The following is a 14275-nucleotide window of genomic DNA, read 5'->3' on the forward strand; positions in this document are numbered from 1 at the left end:
GCCCGAATACCTGCAACCAAAAGCCAAATCTATTAAGTGTGTGGTAGTTAGATAATCTGGTGTCCATTTGGGACATGAGAGGATTAAGAATGAAGAGGGACATCGAATCTGTCAATCGGGTCATAGCCAATGAGATCTCTATGTGAGCATGGCTTTCTCCTGAGAATTCTGGGAACTCCTGCCTTTCCTCCCTAGAGAGAGAGTCAGTCTCTTTCTCTCTATCTCTTTCTCTGTGTGTGTGTTTCTCTCCTCTCACTCTCTTGGAGATGCTCGACTGACAAGACACATGGCAATATGCCCTGGGAGCTGGAGAAGCTACATGGACCTACCCTGATTCAACCAGACCTTTGGAGCCAGAGAAAGCCATATAGGACCTACCCCTGCCAGTGCTGAGATGTTTACAATGCCACTGGATCCACAAGACTTCCAACCCATTGGCCTGTGATCCTCCTGCATTTGGCATCATTACATGCACTTCATGAGTCTGAAGAGGACTTTATAGATTGGTATCAGACATATGGGCTAATATTAGAGTTATGACTTGATCTGGACCGGGCTGGGACATTTTCTCAATATTTAATTGCTCTTGTATATAAACTTCTTTTTTTTTTTTTTTGTACAACAGGGTCATCTTAATGTTTTGCTTTTCTTATAGTTTTGCTGATGTCAGTCAGACATGTAAACTGGGTAATAATGGTGGGTTTTCTGATTCATTGTCATCCTCACAAATAAAGGGTTTCCTTGTAGAGAGTGCCATCAAACCAGCAGGACTGCATTTATACAACCATCGTTTTCAGGATTGTTGGTAACCTGGAAATATTTTCCCCAAATCACCTTGCCTCCTTGCGTCACCAGGCCCAGCTCACTCTCATTCACTTCAATGACGGTCCCTTTGGTAATAACACCCAGCGTTGTATACAGTGGGGATGAGGGGTTCTTCTTGGCACCACGTATTGGTAAGCAAAAGGTGTCTTTAAGTTCAGGGTGCGTAACATGTGCCTTCTTGAAACGTATGCCCATTGGTCTGATGAATCGTTCAGACTTCGGTGGTTTCCGTGTAAAGCCATCCCCAACAAAGCCATCTTTAGTAACCATCCTTTTCCATGCCTCCTTTTTCCTCTTTCCTGTTCGAATAACTTTAAGAACTTCTCCCTGGGCACGGACTTTGGGCAGAGGGACTTCCCATTTCCCCGCTTTCTCTGTTCATTTCTGTTTGATCATATTGGAAAGTACTTTAGCTCAAGACTGCCCCTCCCTGTCCAGCAGAGAGGCAGGCACTGCGCCTTGTGGAGGCTTCTCATCATTCTTTTGTTTGGTATTTCTCTTTGCATGCATCTTGGTAGTCTTTTTCATTTGTATTTTCTCAGCATGACGCTGCTAATGGTAGAGCTTGGCCTTCAGACCAATCATCTTTTTTGCCTTCTTTGAACGTTCATGAGCCCTCGACTTTCCTTCTTTCTCTTTCTCTCATGGTAATCCAAACGATACCCATAGCGCTTACGGTGTAACTCGATATGTTCATTTTGTGGCATGATGATGGCAGCAACGCCACCAGACGCAGTCCCAGGGGCGCGACGAACCACTCAATACTCCTGTATATAAACCTCTTTTATACATATGTGTGTCTATGACTTTGTTTCTCTAGTCTACTCAGACTAACTCAAAGTGAGATCATCTTCTAGGTCATCTAACTGCCAGCTAACCTCAGACGCTGAGTGAACCCAGGTAAAATCAACCACAGCAGCACAGCCCAGAATCATCCAGATGACTGTACAATCATGAACTAAGTAAAAACGGAAGCCACTGTAACTTGAGGAAGTTTGTTACAGGAAAAGGCCACTGTCGCATCAAAATTACCCAATTGCCATCAAGTCGATTCCAGCTCATGGTAGCCCACTGTGTGTCAGAGAAGAACTGTGCTCTGTGGGCTTTCAATGGCTATGATCTTTCAGAAGTTGACCACCAGGCCTTTCTTTCCAGACCCCTCTGGATGGACTCAAGTCTTCAACCTCTGAGTTAGCAGCCTAGCACGTTACCATTTGTGCCATCCAGGGGCGCTTTTATAGCTTAAACTCAAAGGGAGAGTCCGGAAAAGACCCCTGTGTCTTTTTAAGGTTGAACAACATGAATTACAAGATGGAATATAGGTAGGGTCTCAGGAAGAACCATCTTCTGAGCTGAAAATCTTTTAAAATCTCATATAGTTGGTAAACAATTAAAATTCAAGTACTGACCCCAATGAGACTTCTAACATATTCCTGCATGCCTCCAGGACAAAGAAATAATCTGTGTGGAATGACTCTTTAAATGCTCCTGACCCACACTCACCATGTTCTAATGTTGCCTGAACCCCTCAGACAGACCATTTGAACTCCCAGTGGTGGTCATGAATTTGGTTCACTTTCTCATGAAATGCAAACAACTTATTAGCAACAGGAGCTATGGGTCCATTGGAAGACTTATTTGAATCTTCTGTATTAGCAAAACACCGGTCATTACATGAACCCCCAAACTTTTTTTAAATGTGTTACACTTCAAAGGACTGTTTTAGGATGCAAAATAAAACTTATATGAGCAAAATACTCTGCATAAATAATTATGTGTGAACTTTGCAAAGAGTATATGCTACCGCATAACCAACCCTCTCCTGACTAATAGAATGATCTGATGTCAGAGTCTACAGATTTTATCCTTTCATAACAAGAAACAAAAGGGAAACTTTTGTAAGAGAGAACATATGCTGAAAAAACTAATTGTCTATATTAAAACTTACAGAGACACAAATGGTTAACGATTAAACTGCTAATCACAAGATCATCGGCTCAAACTCATCAGCTACTTCAAGGGAAAAAAGACGGGGCTATTGGCTTCCATAAAAAGTTATATCCTCCCATTTCTGCTCCTGGGTTGCGTGTGTCGTGAGCGCTTATCTCTTATCTACATCTGTGCACATATTCCGGTCTAGTCCGAAGTGAGAGGCATCACTGGGGTCATGGTGGTGGAGCGGATGAGGAAGCCTCAAGTAAACCAGAGGAATACTGTGTGTTTCATCACTGCTTTACTGCACCCTGGTTGACTCATCCTTTCCCTGTGACCCCTCTGTGAAGGATGTTCCATTGTCTACAGATGGGCTTTGGGTCTCTGCTCCGACCCCTCTTGTTCTCAACAATATGGTTTTGTTTGCTTGGGGTTTTTTTATGGTTAAGGGTCTTCTGATGCCTGTTACCTGGTCCTGATGACACCTCATGATTGCACAGGTTGGTGTGCTTCTTCCATATGGGCTTGTTTCTCCACTGGATGGCCACTTGTTTCACTTCAAGCCTTTAAGACCCCAGACGCTATATCGTTTAATAGCTGAGCACCATCTTTCTTCTTCACCACATTTGCTTATACACCCATCTTGTCTTCAGCCATTGTGCCTGGAGGGTGAACATCGGCAGATTACCATTTTGTCAGAAGACAGTGTTCTTGTGTTGAAGGTATGAGCAGAGGACCAAAATCCATCCACTACTTCACTGCACTGCCATATAAATATATGTACATAGGCCAATACCTCTATTTTAATGGATTAATGTACTTACATATGGACACACCTATCTTATACCTCTATCCATAGCTTTGCTTCCTAGTTTCTCTGTTTCCTTTTACCTTCCTTCTGCCCCACCATCACGCTTGCCCTACTTCTGCCTCATTGTACTTCCTCTCAGCTAGATTGCTGTTGCGCCACCACCCCTGGGATCTCTGTATCCTCCTCATTATTGATTTTTATTCTCTAGTTGTTCCCCTGTTTATGGCATTGTTTGCCCACAGCACCCTTCCCAGCCCCCTTCTTCCCTCAACCCCCCCAGAGCCATTGGTTTTTCCTTGAGCATGCTTCCTATGCCTGTCTATACCAAATGGGTAGGGAGAAGGGGTGGAGGCGGAGGGGAAGAAGGGGGAACCAATCATAATGATCAACACACACACACACACACACACATCCTCCAGGGGGAAGAACAATGGAAACAATGGGGAAAGGGAGACAGTGTCAGTGTGAGATGTGAATATAATTATAATTGATAGTCTATCAAGGGGTCACGGGGGGGTGGGAATTAAAGAGCGACTGATATCAAGGGCTCAATAGAAAGTGATTGTCTAGAAAAGAATGATGGCAACATCTGTACAAACATTCCTGATACAATTGCTGTATGGATTGTAATAAGCATTGTAAGAGCCCTCAATAAAATAATAACACGAAAAATGTATAGCCTCAGAAACCCTAAGGGGCAGCTCTATTCTGCCCTATAGAGTTCCTATGAGTCAGAATGGACTCAAGGATAGTCAATTTACATTTTTAATTTTAAAAAGTTTTTGAATTTAAATCATTTTATTGGGGGCTCATACAGCTCTTATCACAATACATACAAACATCTATTATGTCAAGCACATTTGTACATTTGTTGCCATCATAGTTTTCAAAACATTTTCTTTCTACTTGAGCCCTTGGTATCAGCTCCTAATTCCCCACCCCCTTTCTCTCCCACACTCCCTCCCTCATGAACCTTTGATAATTTACAAATTATTATTACGTTTTCATATCTTACACTGACTGATGTTTCCCTTAATTCACTTTTCTGTTGTCTGTCCCCCAGGGAAGGGATTATATGTAGATCATTGTGAACTGTTCCCCCCTTTTCCCCCCAACCTTCCCTCCATCCTCCCAGTATCGCCACTCTCATTATTGGTCCTGAGGGTTTGTCCTGAATTCCTTGTGTTTCCAGCTCTGATCTGTACCCATGTACATGCTCTGGTCTAGCCAGATTTGTAAGGTACAATTGGGATCATGATAGTGGGTGGTGATGGTGGGAAGCATTAAAGAACTAGATGAAAGTTGTATGTTTCATCAGTGCTATACTGCACCCTGACTGGTTTGTCTCCTCCCCGAGACCCCTCTGTAAGGGGGTGTCCAGTTGCCTAGAGATGGGCTTTTGGTCTCCACCCAATACTCCTCCTCATTCACAACGATTTGATTTTTTTTGTTCTGGGTCTTTGATGCCTGATACCTGATCCTATGAACACCTCATGATCACACAGGCTAGTGTGCTTCTTCCATGTGGGCTTTGTTGCTTCTCAGCTAGATGGACACTTGTTAAACTTCAAGCCTTTAAGACCCCAGATGCTATATCTTTTGATAGCCGGACACCATCAACTCTCTTCACTACATTTGCTTATGCACCCATTTTGCCTTCAGTGATCGTGTCGGGAAGGTGAGCATCAAGTAATGCCAGGTTATTAGAATGAAGTGTTCTTGCATTGAGGGAGTACTTGAGTAGAGGCCTAATGTCCCTCTGCTACCTTGATGCTTAACATATAAATATATGTACATAGATCTATTTCCCTATCGTTATATATAAATATATATATATTTAGACCTCTATAAATGCCTTTTGCCTCCTAGTTATTTCCTCTATTTCCTTTTACTTTCTTCTTGTCCCATTATCATATTCAGCCTTCATTCGGGTTTCAGTAATTCCTCACAATCATCACTTTCAAAATATTTTCTTTCTACTTGAGCCCTTGGTATTAGCTCATTTTACCCTCTCCACCACCCTCCTTCCCTCATGCACCCTTGATAATTTATAATTTTTTTCATGTCTTATACAGACTGCTGTCTCCCTTCACCCACATTTCTGTTGCCCACCCCCCTGGAAAGGGGTTATATGTAAATCATAGGGATCTTGTGATCACTTTCCCCTTTCTCTTTTCACCTTCTCCTCCCCACCTGTTATTGCTACTCCCATTATTGGTTCTGAGTGGTTTATCTGTCCTGGATTCCCTGTGATTTATATCAATGACTGGAGCTCTAGTAGTGTAGTGGTTACACATTAGGCTGCTAACCCCAAGGTCAGCAGTTTGAAATCACCAATTGCTGTACTGAAAAAGAGAAGCTTTAAACTCCCATAAAGAGTTAAAATCTTAGAACCCCACAGAGGCAGTTCTACCCTGTCCTCCAGAGTCCCTATGAGTCAGAACAGACTTAATGGCACTGAGAGAGGAGTTAGTTAATAGGCAATTGCTGAAAAGAATGTCTTTTAGAAATTAGTTTGCTTGATAGTTAGGGATTATTCCTTCTAGAGTGTATTCTTGCCTAGTAATATAAGACATAGTGTAGAAAACTGTGTGTGTATATAGATACATATACATATATATCACTTGAATTGCGTGATTCACTTCATACAATCAAGTTTTGTGTACTAATGCAGGTGTAACTTGGTGAACTGTTCTGTTGTTTGCAACCCAAAACTTTGCTGCTGAATCAACACTATTTATTCCAAATGTCTCCTTGCTAGGTAGAGTGGGCCCATATTAAGTAGATTCAACTCTGTGCATTATTGATCTACATTCCATACAGAGTATAAATAAGAAATTCTATAAGTATATATATATATCAGTGGCTGTAATCTGCCTAATATTTTTCCTATGGAAAAAATGGAATGGATTTAAGGTCAGACATTTGATCATTCTAAAGTAGTATTCCAGTGCAGCTCTTGTTCAGCAACTTGTTTCTCTTTATCTCCATCATCAATTTCTTTGAGCTAAAATAGAAGGCCAAAATAATAAAGGCCAGAGCTAATGTGATTATAAGACAGAATCACTTGAATAACAAATTTTGGTTCATAAATATTTGGTCGTGTACTGCAGAAAGTAACAGAAAAATAGAATGATGCATTTTTATCATAAATTTACCAAGACATCTTCATTGTTCTTTTTCTTTAGCGAACTAATATTAAATTAAATATCGAGTGCTGAGAGAGATAAACATATCTAATTAGCATTAAAAGACATAATGTGCTATGGAGAGTATTTCAGAATGTCCTGAGTAGTTGTTTTGTATAAAATAGAATTTGACTAGCCTCAATATTTATTAAATGCAAAGTAACATATATACTCGTGTATTAGCCGAGTTTTTCAGCACAAAATAATGTGCTGAAAAACGGGTTTGGCTTATACACAGGTCAGTGGTACCCCAGCGAGGTGTAACATCTTGAGGGTGATTGCCATTCCTTCCGCTGTTCATTCAAAGCCCGCTGACACTGCAGGTCTTTGAATGTTTGTTTACTCACATCTAACCAATCAGAGTCATCCTATGACATGGACAGCTCCAATTCGCAGAAGTACCCATAGTAATTCACTTACACAGGCAGCTGAACTGGTAAGGATGTGTCTGTGGCTGCGCCCCATCTCTCCCCTCTGGTCTCTGTGTTAATTCACATCCTGCATTTCCCACCCTAGGCTTATACTCGAGTCAATCAGGTTTTCTGGTTTCCCAGGTAATAATTAGGTACCTTGGCTTATACTCAGGTCGGCTTATATTCAAGTATATACGGTATCTATCAATATATGCTACCTTGGAGTAGGTTGAAAATGATTTGTTTTTGTTCCATTCAGATTTATCCTTTTTGAAATAGGCAATTTTGCTCTAGATTCTCTAAAGAAGTAAAACCAGTGAAGTAGAGGTGCATGAGGGGACTTCAAAAGCTTGGTGGGAAAAAATTCATTATCTGTTAATCTAACTCATTTTTGAAGCCTCCATATATATATAATATAATATAACATAACATAATATTTTATATATATATATATATATATATATATATATATATATATCACTGCCACTGAGCCAGTTCCAACTCATAACTATCCTATATAGGATTTCTGAGGCTGTAAATCTTAACAGAAACAGATAGCCTGATCTTTCTCCTGAAGAAAGGCTGATGGGTTTATTTGAGCTGCCAACTTTGCACTTAGGAGAAACATTTACCTGACAATGCCACAAGGAATATATATCTATATATATATTGAGAGAAGAGGGGTGGGGAATGTGATTTGTCTTCTCTCATGGAGCTAATTCATGTGGCTGTGGAGGCTAGCAAGCCCCATATCTGTGGGTCCAGCTTCTCCTGACTCATGTGATTTCAGAGGCTAACAAATTCACAATTGGCTGGTCAGGAAACAGGCTCTTGGCCCACAGAGCTGGGGATACTGACAAATCCCCAAAGCAGAAGTTCAGATGGTAGGTTACTAGATCACAGGGATAAAGAAGCTTTCAAATCCCAGAATAAGTAGGTCAGACAACAGGCTGATAGCCCAAGTCCTAAGAACTAAAGGTCAGATGGTAACAAATAGGACGCAGGATCTGGAGTAAAGAAAAGCCTTGCTACAGCAGCTCCTATCCCCAAGGAAATCCTGCCTCCTTGCCATATAAAAGCTAGACTTTTCAATAAATACACTGGAGAATAATTTGACAATATCACTAAATATAGAATAATTACATTAGATCACAAAATGGAAGATAACCACACAATACTGGAAGTCATGGCCTAGACAATTTGACACAATAGTAACCATCACATTGTGATTTTTTTGTTTTAGGATACCAGTGAATTAAATTTTGGCCTCTTTGTTGATACAATGATTACTGAGTTTACTTATGACAAGTTATTTCATATCATCTGGACTTTGTTGTTTCCAGATTGTGCTTTTTCCTATTTTTATGTTGCTTTCGTGCTTATAAATTACCGAATAAATATAATATACTATTGAATAAATATTACTTTAAATATTAACCTTCTTGGTCAATTCAATATATTTCTGCTCAGTTCATTGCCCATTATATGCCAAAAGCAGAAATTACTTGAACTCACATATTCAAGATATTATTTTTTAATGTTTAAAATTATTTTTTAAAATATTTTTATTGGGGACTTGTACAACTCTTATCACAATCCATACATCCATCCATTGTGTCAAGCACATTTGTACATTTGTTGCCATCATCATTCTCAAAACACTTGCTTTCTGCTTGAGCCCTTGGTATCAGTTCCTCATTTTTTCCCTCCTTCCCCACTCCCACCTCCCTCAGGAACCATTGATAATTTATTTATTATTTTGTCATATCTTACACTGTCCAACTATTCCCCAGGGAGGAGCTTATATGTAGATCCTTATAACTGGTTCCCCCTTTCCATCCCACCCTCCCTGTATCGCCACTCTCTCTAGAAAGCATGAGTACTTCTGGTATTGAATAGAAAAGCCTTCCTTTCCTCCAAAATAATGGTTTAGAAAAAGTAATACTGGGGAGTTCCAGGGGGAACAATGAATGGCAGGCATACTATCTTCTGTGGTCAGAATTCCACATAAAGTACGAATGCATTCATTGTGGTGTTCACTGCAACCGATGGATTAAAGTGTCTTAGAGCGGGGGTCAGGGGGAGACATTGGGCAGGTATTTGTTACATCAGGTAATCAACCAGTCATAGAGCTAGATTCATAGATTCAAAAGCATAGTGATGTCTATCTCCCCATCCCGCCCCCACATAATAAAACATCTCTGCTTCTGTGTGGCAGTTGGTCTCATTTCTTATTATAACAGATAATTTTCCACAAAGAGGTCAGAGCACCATGGAGCCTCTGGGGACCCAACCATATGGATGTGTTATGGTCAAAGGGGAATGAAAACTCTTCAGATCCAGCCCACAAAAGGTTTGGGAAGAATTTTGACCCAACTGGAGACATGTGTTCATTCCTCAGACTACTGAATGTTGACAAGGGCTATAATTAGCAATTTCAGAAACACCTGGATAAGATGATAAAGCATTTCCCTATATAATAAAAACATTTTTGATAAATAAATAATAGATATCCTTGATCAGATCATTGCAACAAGAACAACGAACACAGAACTAAGCAAAACAATTAACCAACTAGGTCATCTAGACCCAGCGCATTCTAGCCAGCAACAGTACAGTATACATTCTTTTCCATGTCACATGGAACATTCTTTGGAATAGATCATATGTCAGGACCCAAAGGAAGCCTAATGCATTCTTAAATAATGAGATTTTTACAATCCATTTTCTTCAGAGCAGAGTGCTACAAAGTTAGAAAGCAACAACAGAAAAGCAAGGGGATAGGAAGCAAATACCGAACAACACAAAAGTGAACAACACAATGCTTAACAACTACTGGGTACTTCAGGAACTACAGAATGACATTAGAAAATTTCTTGGAACAAGTGATTATTAAAACACAAAACCACTGGGCCACAGCAAAAAGTAATTATCAGAAGGATGTCTACAATAATCAAATCACACGTAAAAAAAAAAAGAGAAGAAAACCGAAATCACCACATTATCCCAGCATCTTCAACAGCTAGAGAAAGAGCAAGAAAATAAACCTTCAATCGTCATGAGAAAAGCCATCATAAAGACTGCAACATAAATAAATGAATTGAAAAACAGAGAAAATCAATAACACAAGAAATTGTATCATTGTAAGGATAAATATAATTGCCCAAACACTGACAAACTTAAGAAAACAAATAGAAGATGCAAACATCAAGAATTAGAAAGGAAAAGGGTAACACCCCAACAGATTCAAAAGAAGTATAAGAATAATAACACATTAGTATTAAAGACTGTACCCAGCAAATGTGAAAACCTAAATGAAATGGGCAAATTTCTAGAAACACATCATCTACCCCAATTTACCCAAATTGACATAAAAGCACCAGCAGAATCATAACAATAGAAGAAATAGAAAAAGCAATAAAATTTTTCCAACCGAATATGTCTAGGACCAGATGACTTGACTGGGGCATTCTACCAAATATTCGGAGAAGAGCAGACATCAATTCTACACGGACTAATCCAGAATATAAAAAAACCGCAAACTCCCTAATTCATTTATGAAGCAAATATAACTCTGATAACAAAACCAGGCATAAAGCGGATTGTGGTGATGTATATGCAACTCTTTTTAAAAGCAACATACTCATGGAAGTGAAGTATAAGATATGTAAATTTTATCAAGAAAACTACTAAAAATAAAAAAGAAACCAAAGTTGAGCAATGGTTACCATGGATGAAGGAGGAAGAGCTTTTGCATAGTGTGCATTGAGTTTATGTTAATGGTGGTGGAATAATTTGAAAAGAGATATAAAATAATGGTTGCGCAAAAACATAACCAATGGCAATGTAGAAGTATATGTATAAATATATGTAGAAGTTGTTGAAATCGAGAATGTTCTGTTTTGTATATTTTTGCCATAATTAAAAAAATAATACACTAACAATGCGTACAAGAAAGAAGAAAATGTTCTAAAATTGATTGTGGTGATGATTGTACAATTATTCTTGATACGATTGAACTATTGAATTGTATGCTACATGGGGGAAAGTGCCAATACTGTTAAAGATATTAAATTTAATTTTTTAATCCTGTTTTTTAATCCAAAAACATATCAAAAATAATAATAACACACCATGATCAAGTGGGATTCATACCAGGTACACAAAGAGGGTTCAACGTTAGAAAAGCAATCTGTGCAGCACATCATATAAACAAAATAAAAAATGAGAACCACACGATCATATCAGTCAATGTAGAAAAGGCATTTGACAATATCCAATACTCATTTCTGATAAAAAACACTAAGTAAACTAGGACTAGAAAGACAATTTCTCAACATAATAAAAGCCATATATAAAAAGCCAATGATCAACAGTTTTTCTCCATTGAGAAAAACTGAAAGCTATATTATACCCCTTCCCATGGGAACTAGAGGATGACTCGCATTCAACATTGTGCAGGAAGTCAGTAGATAACTTAGAGAAAATAAGGGATCCAGAGTGGCAAAGGAGTGAAACTCTCACTATTTTCAGATGATATGATTTTATACATAGAAAACTCCAGACTCTACAAAAAAATGGTTGGAAAACAATAGAAAGATCCAGCAATGTGCCAGGATATAAGGTTAACACATAAAAAGCAACTGGATGTCTAGTATACTCACGAAGAGAGCTCTTCAAAGGAAATCAGGAAAAGAATGTCATTTACAATAGGCGCACACAAAAGATAAAATACTTGGGAATAACTCCAACCAGAGAAGCAACAGAACACCCCAGAATGCTATTACAAAATATAGTGACACAAATGAAAGTATATCCCATGCTCATGGATATTGTTACTGTTGTTAGGTGCCATCAAATGCATGCTAATTCATAGTGACCCCACGTGCAATACAAAACACCATCTAGTCCGTCACCATCTGCACAATTGCTCTTATGTGAGAGCCCATTGCTGCAGCCACTGTATCAATCCATCTTTTAAAAAAAATCATTTTATTAGAGTCACATACAACTCTTTATCACAATCCATACATACATCATTGTGTAAAGCACATTTGTACATTAGTTGCCCTCGTCATTCTCAAAACATTTGCTCTCCAATTAAGTCCCTGGCATCAGCTCTTCATTTCCCCCTTCCTTCCCTGCTCCCCCCTCTCTCATGAACCCTTGAAAATTTATAAATTATTACTTTGTCATATTTACAGTGTCTGACGTCTCCCTTGACCCACTTTTCTGTTGTCCATCCCCCAGAGAGGAGGTTATATGTAGATCCTTGTAATCGGTTCCTCCTTTCCACCCCACCACCCCTCCACCTTCCCAGTATCGCCACTCTTACCACTGGTCCTGAATGGGTCATCTGTCCTGGATTCCCTGTGTTTCCAGTAACTATCTGTACCAGTGTACATCCTCTGGTCTAGCCAGAAATGTAAGGTAGAATTGGGATCTTGATAGTGGGGGTGGGGTGGAGGAATCCTTTAGAAACTAGAGGAAAGTTGTATGTTTCCTCATTGCTATACTGCACCCTGACTGGCTCATCTCCCCTCAATCCTTCTCTAAGGGGATATCCAATTGTCTACAGATAGGCTTTGGGTCTCCACTGCGCACTCCCCCTCATTCCCAATGATATGATTTTTTGTTCTTTGATGCCTGATAATTGATCCCTTTGGCACCTCGTGATCACATAGGCTTGTGTGCTTCTTCCATGTGGGCTTTGTTGCTTCTGAACTAGATGGCCGCTTGTGTATCTTCAAGCCTTTAAGAACCCAGATGCTATATCTTTTGATAGCCGGGCACCATCAGCTTTCTTCACCACATTTGCTTATGTACCCACTTTGTCTTCGGCGATTGTGTTGGGAAGGTGAGCATCATCGAATGCCAGTTTAATAGAACAAAGTATTTTTGCATTGAGGGGGTACTTGATTGGAGGTCCAATGTCCATCTGCTACCTTAATACTAACCCTATACATATATACACATAGATCTATTTCCACATCCTCATATATAAATATACTTACATATGTACATGTCTTTATTTATAAATGCCCTTCACCTCCTAGCCCTTTCCTCTATTTCCTTTTATTTTCCTCTTGTCCCACTATCATGTCCAGCCTTCATTTGGGTTTCAGTAATGCTTCTTGGTTACATTACCCCCTGGTCATGCCCTACCAGGCCTCCTACAGCCTCCTCACCAGCGATTTGAATCACTTGTTGTTCCCTTGTCCATGGGTTTGTTAACACCACTACCTTTTCCCACACCTCCCCCTCTCCCATGTCCTCCCAGAACTGTCGGTCTTGTTGTTTTCTCCTCCAGATTGTTCATCCAGCCTATCCTATTTAGACAGACCTGCAGAGATAATAACATGCACAAAAACAAGACAGAGCAAAATGAAGCAACACAATAAGACAACACAACAACAACTAGCCAATGAAAAGAACAAAAAACAAAACAGAACAACAAGAAAGAAAAGCTTGTAGTTAGTTCAAGGACTGTTTGTTGGCCTTTAAGAGTGATTTACAGTCGAGTTTGATGGGGCGCCAAGCCCTGGCCCCAAAGTCTATTTTTGGTATTCCCTGGGGACTTCGTTGCTCTGTTCCCCTTGCTGGTCTGTTCCACGCCCTTAGTGTTTTGCCTCGGTGTGGTGGGATCAGATCGGGCGGAATTCCCACACTGTGTGTCCAGTGTTGTCCTCTGTATCAATCCATCTTGCCGAGCCCCTTCCTCTTTTTAGCTGCCCCTCTACATTATCAATCATGCTGTCCTCCTTCCTGTTAAGATAGGAAGACTTAATATTTTTAAAATGTCAATATTAACCAAACCAAAAACCAAACTTACTGCCATTGAGTCAATTCTGACTCAAAACAATCCTGTAGAGCAGAGTAGGACTGCCCTTGTGAATTTTCGAGATTGTAACTCTTTATGGGAGAAGAAAACCTTGTTCTCCCACAGAGTGGCTGGTCATTTTGAACCTCAGACCTTGTAGTTCATAGCCCAACTATAACCACTAGCCACCAGAACTCCTTATAATACTCAAAGCAAGCTATAGAAACAATGTGATTCCAGTCCAGATCCCAACTATATTCTTTAAAGAAATGGAAAAAAATAATCA

General features: G+C 39.7%; 1 pseudogene; it reads right to left on the reverse strand.

Moving 5' to 3' along the window:
• Nucleotides 1-756: 756 nt before the first annotated feature.
• Nucleotides 757-1532, reverse strand: LOC142435066 (ribosome biogenesis protein NSA2 homolog pseudogene; annotated as a pseudogene).
• Between the last annotated feature and the right edge of the window lie 12743 nt (nucleotides 1533-14275).

The sequence above is a fragment of the Tenrec ecaudatus genome, chromosome X, assembly GCF_050624435.1.
Source record: "Tenrec ecaudatus isolate mTenEca1 chromosome X, mTenEca1.hap1, whole genome shotgun sequence".
NCBI classification, from domain to species: Eukaryota; Metazoa; Chordata; class Mammalia; order Afrosoricida; family Tenrecidae; genus Tenrec; species Tenrec ecaudatus.